The sequence below is a fragment of the Myotis davidii genome, unplaced genomic scaffold (genome assembly GCF_000327345.1).
Source record: "Myotis davidii unplaced genomic scaffold, ASM32734v1 scaffold279, whole genome shotgun sequence".
NCBI lineage: Eukaryota > Metazoa > Chordata > Mammalia > Chiroptera > Vespertilionidae > Myotis > Myotis davidii.
The window spans coordinates 359,162-369,522 of NW_006291009.1; the positions used below are offsets into that span (position 1 = coordinate 359,162).

Below are 10,361 nucleotides of genomic sequence, written 5' to 3' on the forward strand. Positions count from 1 at the left end.
AAGATAAACAACCCAATCAAAAAATGGGCAACGGACCTAAATAGACACTTTTCGAAAGAGGACATAAGGAAGGCCAAGAGACATATGAAAACATGCTCAAAGTCACTAACCATTGGAGAGATGCAAATTAAAAAGACAATGCGATACCATCTCACACCTGTCAGAATGGCTATCATCAACAAATCAACAAATGACAATGTTATCACTGATATATGCTTATAATCTTCACAGGGACCTGTTATCCTGTCTCACTGTAAAGGCAAAAAAAAAGCAGGATGGAGAAGAAATAATATTTCTGAAGAGAAAACAGGAGGAACAGAATATAACTCAAAGTCCCAGAAACTATCTTCCCAAATTTTACTAAAACATTTAGTGTAAACTTAAATATCAGTGGTATGTTTCTCATTTTGTCTAAAGAGATGCTCCTTCTTGGCATATGGGAGCATGAGCCTGTTGTTTCTCACTAACTCAAATAAAAGACTATATGACTCCCAAAAAGTTAGGTATATTATTTAGATCTTACAATGATGATGGTTCTTTCAGTAATGAATGAACAACCAGTGATTCACTATTTGAACACCGGTGAGATGAAAGGCACTAATGATACATACTGAGAGGGGTCTTGAATTGGGGTGGGGATGGCGAAGAAACTAAATGCTCTTCATGTTTCCTTCTGCCTCTAATTAGTACAACATCAAAAGCTATAACACCTAACATTCTAGAATTCAGGAAGCCTATTTAAATACTCCTGCTCACTTGATAAACTCTAAGAAAAAAAAGAGTCATTTGAAAAGTACCGCAGAATACCGACACTTTGATGTTTCCACTCCTAGTGGTTGCTCACGCTTTGAATGGTGCAGTGCTCCAAACCCCGGAGCAGCCTTCCTGCATTAGAGGGGAGGGAGGCTGTGGCATCCTGCAGGAGGGTCGCAAAGAAAGACACGTGGAAGGCTTTGGTATCAACCATCTTCTCATGTATTTTACACATGTAGAGGACAAAATGTTCTCCCTTATTTCGGGAAAGGTAAAATAAGTAGGTGAATGTTTGCGCACTGACATGATAAATCATATTAGTTATCAGACTTTCAAAGAACAAAATGCTTTCTACAGAGTCTGGTAAATTACTTTAGAAACGAATATACACCAGAATAGGTTTGAAAAGCTATGCCTACATCTAAAATGCTATGTACTCTTGAATCTTTGTCTCTGCCTTTTTCATTCTGCCATGGAAAACATCATAAAGTGCCTCAAAATGATACTTTCCCCCAAACTGGCTAAGAACTGTAGAGGTTACTTTCAGATTGAAGGTACTGGAGTGGAAAAGGAAAGAACATGTCTGGGCTGAAAGGTAATATTTGAGGAGATCTCTATTTTAAATATTTAATGAATATCAACAGGGTTTTCTTCACCATGGAAATGTGCATTGCAGATCCCAGAATGCAGTGTGTGTGTGGTTGGGTGGGTTGGGTTGGGTTGGGTTGAGGAAAAGCATATAGCAGAGGGCTAAGCCCCAAGAGAGAGCAGGTGAGCAGGGAGGGACAAAATAGAGAACAAGGAAATGGTTATAAATCCAAAGCCAAAAATGTAGCCTTTACCAAACCCATGTTGTAGGTTGAAGGAAATGAAATCTCTGAATGCGTTTATTATTTAAGAAACCCCTAAAAGCACCCAAATGGTTACAGGATGGAAAAAAGAACAATCCCACTAACAAGCTGAGCGAAAGGCACCAAATCCTAAAGAGGCCAAGATGTGGCAACTAGTCTGACTATTTTGATCTGGAATTTAAATCTGCTTAAAGTTAACTGAATAATGTTACTTATGTTTGTACACAGAAGGCAGAATTACTTACATAATTAACCTCTCTAACGGGAACGATGGTGGATCGGGTAAGAAATGGGATGTAGTGAGTCAAAATTGGAATAAGGTCAATGTGCTCTGGTGAAGCCCAACCCTTCCTGTGGGTGGGGGTTGAAAAAGAAAGTAGCACCACACATCATGAGCCACCCACTCTAACATGTTTATGTAGTCATAGAGTAAAACGTATTCATGTCACAATTTCTTAAAATATGAATTGTCAATACCGTACTTAGCTTAGATAACTTAAACTGAGAGATCAATAGCTGTATAATTTTTACTGGGCCTGACAACTGTGCATTCAAGCAAAGTTTTATAGTTGTCTTCTTGCCTCACCTTTATTTCCCTACGTGGTTCCACTGTCGATAGTCACAACCTCACCACCAGGCCCTGGCTAGTCTCTGGCTTTTCTGCCTTCTGCCTTCCAGATTCACAAGTCTTTCCCCATTGGTGTCTCCAGCTTCTCATTTCAGATGCAGTTGCCTCTCCTTTTAGGATGGTCCTGTTCAGCTCCCCTGTTCCCCACACCAGGCTATGATGCTGTCAAATCTACCTCCCTTACAAATGCAAGCTCCATCAGGACAGGCCTCATGTTGTCTTGTCCCATTGCATGTCTCCGATGTTTAGAACTGCACCAGCACATGGTAGCTCTCAATAGAGGTATTTGCCTAGTAAATAAATGAGTGGTGACTGACTGAATCAGATTAGAATTTAAAGACATTGTCTCAGTTTCTTACAATTCAAAAGCTATGCTCCCCCACTATGCTGGCAAAGTGCTTAAGACCCCATAGAACCCATGTATTGAGTTTTGAAGACTGATGTGGGCTGACCTTGCAGAGAGATTTCCTACACCATTGCAACAAGTGGTTTGGTGATGGAGACCACCGAACATTGCTGGACCACAGGCCCAAGGACACGGCCCGGTGAACTATGCTGAAATATCCCCACCCTTCAGCCTCCCTGGAGAACCTCATTCTGATAAGTCCTTGCTAGTCACCACGTCCGCATTTCTGCACACCAGCCAGTGATTCACAGCGAGAGAACCGTTTCCTCCTCTCTGTTTGAATCCACACTGATTCTGTATTGCAGGAGGAATCTAAGTGCTTCCCAAATACCAACTGTTCCATATGGTAGTGCAATTGCCATTCTCACTCCCGCAACACTGTGCCTGTCTACCTGCACTCACAAGGCACCTCGCTGGAGTCTGGCAGGACATCATGAACTCCTTTTCTGACCTATATTTGCGGACACATTTGTTGTTGTCCCTCCCTTTACAAAATTATTAATTTTGTTGAAACAACATATATATTGGACAAATACAAGTTTTATTTGCTTACTCATCATCATAATCATTTAGAGGAGAATATTTATGACCCATTAAAGGGGAATTCTTAAGCTAAATTGTCTTAATAAGAAATTCAGATGTTCCTCTTTTACTGAAAAATACAAAGCTGTTCAAACAAACATGTGGGCCAAAACAATGCAGCATCGACACACACAAGAGTCCCAGAGTGTCTAGTGAAAAACATTAGCTGAAGCCAGACAACTCATCTACTGTTAGTCTTCTTAACACCAAGTAATTCTTTGACTCTTTTTCCCTCAACTTTTCAAGCTTATGATGCAGCTAAAGGTCAAGGGACTTACAACCCCACAGTTTTCCCCTTTACGTAGGATAAAGCATGTTTCCTAAGAGCTGGGGGTCTCCCATTCTATTTTCTCGCTCACGTATTTAGTGAAAGGAAGCTCATGCAGTTATGAGGGTAGTGGTGGGGGGGAACGGGGAAATGAGCCTACCACAGTTTTTTTTAATCCACTCATCTGCTGATGGACACTTACGCTATTTCCAAATCTTAGTATTGTAAATTGTACTCCTATGAACACAGGGGTGCATATATCCTTTCTGATTGGTGTTTCTTATTTCTTGGGATACATTCCTAGAAGTGGGATTACTGGGTCAAATGAGAGTTCCATTTTTAATTTTTTGAGGAAACTCCACAGTTTTTCACAGTTACTGCACCAGTCTGCATTCCCACCAGCAGTGCACAAAGGGTTCCCTTTTTACATCTACACAATGGAATACTAAGCTGCTGTAAAAAAGAAGGAACTCTTACCTTTTGCAACAGTATGGAAGGACCTGGAGAGCATTATGCTAAGTGAAATAAGCCAGTCGGAAAAAGGTAAATATCACATGATCTTACTCATTTGTGGAATATAATGAGCAACATAAACTGATGAAAAAAAGTAGATCTAGAGACATAGAAGCATCGAACAGATCATCCAACCTCAGAGGGAAGGGGCGTGGGGTAAGAGATCATCAAAGGACTTGCATGCATGCGTATAAACATAACCCATGGACACAGACAGTAGGGGGGTGAGGACATGTGTTGGGGGGTGGGAACAGCTGGGGAGAGGTCAATGGGGGAAAAAGGAGACTTATGTAATACTTTAAACAATAAAGAATTTAAATTTTAAAAAAATAATAAAAAAGAAAGATGAGCTTAGTAGGGCAGCTCACATATGGAGCTGGACAGTTTGACTCGGCAGGCGTAGCTCAAAGAGGCCCAAAGCTTGCCTGAGCCCAGGTGCTGGCCGCACCTCAGGAGCAAGGTCTGTAAACAGGGCTGTAACCAGGGTCCCACTGGCCGGATGACAGACACCTCTGTGAGCACTGGGTCTCTGACTTGCAGCCTTAGGGCAGGCTGTTTATCCACGACTGGGACTACTCCGTTTATCCAAATTGAAGGCATTTGGAAAGATACTAAAAAATATTTTTTATTGACATTATACTATAGTCCGGGTCATACTTTGTTTTTGTTTTTTTGTTTGTTTGTTTGCTTGCTTCTGTCATGACCATTTTCTCATATTACTTTTGAAATAGGATGGCTAATGATTGTCAATATTTCACATATATTTGCCATACCCTATGAAATGGGTACTATTGTTAGCTAAATTTTATAAATTTAGACACTGAGATGGAAAGTTAACTTGCTGGGCATCACATCTCAAAAAAAGAGCTGGGCTGGAATTTGAGCCCAGAAAGTCTGGAGCCTGGATCTTCCCACTGTGGTTCTTAGCCTCTGCTCAATACAGTGCTGCCACAGTTATATCTAATCATGCTTCCAACATTGGACAGATACATGTCTGTATGTGTGTGTACACACATTTGTATGCATAGAGATATATACTCATATGTGTATGTACATACACTCCCACATACACATATTTTAACTAAATGAGCATACAACTTCAGATCTATGTTTAATATAGGCTGTTTATTAAATACCTTTTTATTCTTGTTAAAGAAAAACTATGTTTTCCAGTGAAAAATTATCGCTATCTAGTAATCTCATGGTCATCTAAAAATACTTGGCTATAAAAGGAGAAAAACTTAAAATTCCCTAGGACCTATCCATACCTTCTTGATTTAGTATTATTTCTCTAATGTCAAAAACTGGCAATGTACAGATGTTGCTATCTACAGCAGGAAGGTTCTTAAAAACGGTATGATTTATTAATAAATGCCCTCCCCCGAAAACCATGGGGATCCCATGTCTCATATTCAATTGGCAATGACTTTTTTTGTTTTCAAAATTCTTCATACTGATACAATTGTATGCATAGGCACTCTCATACACTGCCCCTGGAAATAGAAACTGATATGACTTTATTGGAAAGGAATTTAGCAGCAAGTAGCAAACACTTTAAAACTGAAAAACTCTTAAATTCAGCAAGTTACTGCTAAGGAAGTATCCTAAGGAAGCTATGAATACTGGCAATTAATATCCTATCTAATAAAAGGGTAATATGTAAACAGACTGAACAGCAGAACAACCAAACAGCCATCAAAGCATAATATGCTAATGATATGCTAAGGCTGCTCAACCACTCATATGATGTGCACTGACCACCAGGGGCAAACAGTCAACTGGTCGACAAGTTACTATGATGTGCACTGACCCCCAGCGGGCAGATGCTCTGACTGGTAGGTTAGCTCGCTGCTGGGGTCCGCCCAAACTGGGACTGAGCAAGATAGGCCGGACAAGCCCTGAAGCCCTCCCGCAGCCCCTCCCTGGCCCTGATCATGCACCAGTGGGGTTCCCTCAGCCGGCCTGTGCCCTCTCACAATCCAGGACCTCTCAGGGGATGTCAGAGAGCCGGTTTCAGCCCAATCCCGCAAGCCACTCTCCTTGGGAGGGCACCAGACGCAGGGCGCATGGCTGGTGAGCGCTGCTGCAGCAGCAGGAACCTCTCCAGATCGGGACTGATCGGGCACGAGCCTGCAGCAGGCACAGCGGGGCTGGGATGAGCAGGAGGAGCAGGTAGGAGCTGCAGGGGACACTGGATTGAGGGTTTTGGCCCGTTCCCTGCAAGCCACCCAGAGGGAACCCACCCATGCATGAATTCATGCACCAGGCCGCTAGTAAAGCTGTAAGAGCATTATTGGTAGCATAAGAGAGAAAAGAAAATTAGAAGCAAATTAAATGTCCAGCTAGAGAGGATCAATTAAATGTATTGTAGGATATGCATTCAATGGTATGCTATATAATCATTAAAAATATTGTTGCAGATAAATATGTTGCTATGAAAATATGTTCATTATTACATTAAGATGAATAAAAATGTTAGATGAAAGGTGTTAGAATATAATGTTCGCTACTACCATCTGATGGTAGTTTCTCTAGCTGAATTTATAAACACCATCATCCAAATCATCCCTTTCTTATCAATGTCTTGGCATCCACCTTAATCAGTGATTTCAACATACATGGAAGTTATTTTCTTTCCCATAAGCAAGGAGGGTTCCATTTTTATAAAAGAGGCAAAAATAAAGAGATAAAGAATATGTGAATCTAGAGATTATGTTTATGTTGTGTGTTGGTGTGTGTGTTTGTGTCTATGTATGTGTAGGAGAATGGAGAAAAAAATATATATATATATCTCCCCCACTATCTTGGGGACTTTACAATTAAATGATCATTATTTTTAGTTAAAGATTTTGGAGATATTTACCTGTACCAGGTGCTTTCATCACAATGGAGAAACATAAGCAGTCGGCTCCTTCCCAGCAGATCTTTTCACATGAATTTTGCTTGAGTAGAAAGTGTGGCAGTAGAAAACTCAGTGTAAAATGCCTAGACCTGTAAGTACAAAAACAATATTCCCACTGAGTGAGGCAGCTTGCTGTGACCTTCATTCACATTAACTGGTCAGAGAAAAAAGAAACATATGTGCATAATCTCTCTCTCTCTCTCTCTCTCTCTCTCTCTCTCTCTCTCTCTCTCTCTCTCACACACACACACACACACACACACTCACCCACCCACCTCTCCAGGGATGACAGGCTTCCCATCCTATCTTTTGACCTTAGGGGCATCACCAACAAACTAAGCCTGTTCCTTTCCTTCCTTCCCTGCTTAATGATTCCCAAACTTCAGAGAAATAAAAAACAGTTATGCTCCAGAAAATTTCAGGAACATCACTGACTTTGATACTCTCTATGATTCCTATTAATCCTTCACACATCACCCCCACTCCATCACACTATTATTGACCAAAAAGCAGAGTCATTGCTGCACCTGACACTCAGCACTTTGGTCTCCTAGGCCCCATTGCTGAGCCAACATTGTTCATGGAGGTCATGCTCATAATTCCAGATTCCAGTCCTGTACCATCTCTCCAAAACTGATCTTGCTACCAACAATCCTGTACTTATTATTACCAAAAAAAAGTTAAACATTAAATCAACACCATCGTATTTTCCCCAGAGTTTATATGCCCCTAAGTCTTAGCATTGATTGCTCTTTTGGGATGTGACTATCCTTTGATTTTAATTTCCAAGTCATATTGAAATCAACATGTTCATATTACAATTAAGGGTAGATTTATAGTTATTTTAGTAAATTAAAAGTACCAACAAATCCCAAATCTGGGTGCCAACACACTAAGGAAAAAACTAAAATCCAAGTCCTGCCTAACTGGCTAAATTTTATTAGGAAGAAGGCAGTTAAAATCAAGAGCCATATGGAAATCCCTTATTTAAGATACATAAAGAGAGGAATTTCTATACATTATATCTGTGGTATAAAAAAAATACTTGTTTACCTATTTACAAGTCTTCATACTACATATAGATCTTAGAATCACTAACACAAAATAGATATGAGCATATCAAAGTTATTAATGGGTCACATATTGATTTCCCTTTTGTATACCTGCATAAATGTAGGTATGTGTGTACACTGTTCTGATTATGCCTCTGTGGTTTTTTGCGTGCCACACCCTTTGATTAGCATAGTTTTCCACTGAGCTCAGACTCTTACCCTAGCCCCCAGGCCCAGTGCAATTCAGCCTTCATGCTCTTTTCCCGTCTGCACTACAGCTTTTCTATCTTACCTTTAAGCCTTTAAAAGCACCTTGTTCTCCTACCCCTCACTGCTGAATAGCCTAGTTCTCTTCCCGAATAACCCACCTTCTTCATCAAGTGACCTGGTATCATTTTCTCCTCCTGCTTTCAGCTCAGTTCTGTTCTCAGGGAGCCTTTCCCGACCTCCTTAGCCAGGTCACTACCTTCTCGATACTTTTATAGAACCATTTTCCTGTGTTATACTGGCCACTTTTGAGGATTAACATTTTTTGATAGATTCATTGATCGATGCTTGTTTCCACCACTAATTAGTAAACTCTACGAAGGCAGAACACATGTGCTCTTGTCTACCCTTTTATCCTCAATATTCAACACAATGCTTGGCACATTATTGGCACTGTAAAAATCTGCTGAGTGAATAACTGAGGGAGGAAGGGAGGGAAGAACACTCCTTATCGTAATTAGTGTTTGTTGAATTAATCTGCTGATGGCTTTTCAACACAGAGGATAAGGTCTGCATTCCTTTGAACAGCATGCAAGGCTCCTGGACCTGACCCCATCCAGATGTGCAGCTCCTCCAGCTTCACTTGACCCTCAGCACCTTGGAATCCCTGTAGCTCCCTGACCAACCCTGCCTGGCTCCCACGCATCTCCACACTCTGGTCTATTCCGTTCCCGCTGCACAGCACTTCTTCAAACCCAGGCTCATTCTTCAAGGCTCAGTGAGGGCTGCTCTTCTGTGAAGACCTCTCAACTACCTTCTGGGAAGCTGAGGCCCTCTTTTCCCACTCTTCTACAACACTCTCTGCTAGAAAACAAATTATCATATTTTCTTGTACTTGTGTTTTAAGCAGTCCATCTCTCCCAATGCATCGCAAGTCCCTTAAAGCAGTGGTTCTCAACCTTCTGGCCCTTTAAATACAGTTCCTCATGTTGTGACCCAACCATAAAATTATTTTCGTTGCTACTTCATAACTGTAATGTTGCTACTGTTATGAATCGTAATGTAAATATCTGATATGCAGGATGGTCTTAGGCGACCCCTGTGAAAGGGCCGTTCGACCGCCCAAGGGGTCGCGACCCACAGGTTGAGAACCACTGCCTTAAAGGCAAAGGAGGGGTAGTGCCTCATTACACTATCCTCAGAGTTAGCACATCAGCCTTGAACATAAATAGTCAACAAATAAATATTTGTTGAATGAAAGTATACATTTCATATGTGCAAAGCTCCACAGTTGACTATTTAAATATTTTAATATATGTAGTATATTTAAATATTATTAAATGGTACGAGGCATAACAGTTATAAATTAATCTGTAAAATGGGGATAACACCTATTTCACAGAGTAGTTGGGAAAATTAAATAATATACCAGTAAAATGTTTAGCACCGAGCCCAGCACACTAGAAGCACCTAGAAATAGTATAACTGTATAACCATCATTGTCAATATTACTATTAGGACAACCATGTTGAATTTATAATTCACACTTCAAATTTAACAGTTTTATTTGACAATGACTCTTCCTACTAATAAAACATTAATTAGCATTAGTATCTCTGCAAAGCCGTAAAATGGCTGAAGAGGCACTCAGCAGACCAAGGATAAAGGTGAGTTTTACTCACTACAATCTATAATAATAAAAGCATAATATGCTAATTAGACCAGACGTCCTTCCAGATGTCCTTCTGGACTAAGCTGGAGCTGCAGCTGCCATAGCTGCAAGGGAGGGATCCAGGCAGCCGCCCGTGGCTAGGAAGACCTACTCTTGCAAGAATTTCATGCTTCGGGCCTCTAGTATATGTATAAAGTCACAAAGCATCAACACAGACGATGTATTGCTGTTCAGAAATTATCTATAAAATCTAAATGACAGAAACACCAAATATTATCATTCAAATGCCATAAATATTTAGCTTAAAGAATTAGGAATGTTTATTGCAAATTATTTCTTTTGCTAATAAAACGAGATATACATATTCATTTTATTAATTACTGGACAGAGTTATATAACTTCTATAAATAAATATTATGTTTTAGCCTAATTAATATGCCAGAAAGTGTATGAGTTAAGAGCAAAAACATTATCTATTAAGTGCTATGCTGATTTAGATTTGTTGAAATTTAATGTAACAGACTTAC

At 40.2% G+C, this 10,361-nt stretch overlaps 1 protein-coding gene across 1 annotated transcript in view; it reads right to left on the reverse strand.

Annotated features, from left to right (window-relative positions):
• Positions 1-10,361, reverse strand: part of ATXN1 (ataxin 1) — a 403,348-nt gene that overhangs the window by 243,112 nt on the left and 149,875 nt on the right. Inside the window, exon 4 of the mRNA XM_006764076.2 lies at positions 6,865-6,992. The gene's annotated coding sequence lies outside the window, so the exon portion shown is untranslated. The remainder of the gene's footprint in view (positions 1-6,864; positions 6,993-10,361) is intronic.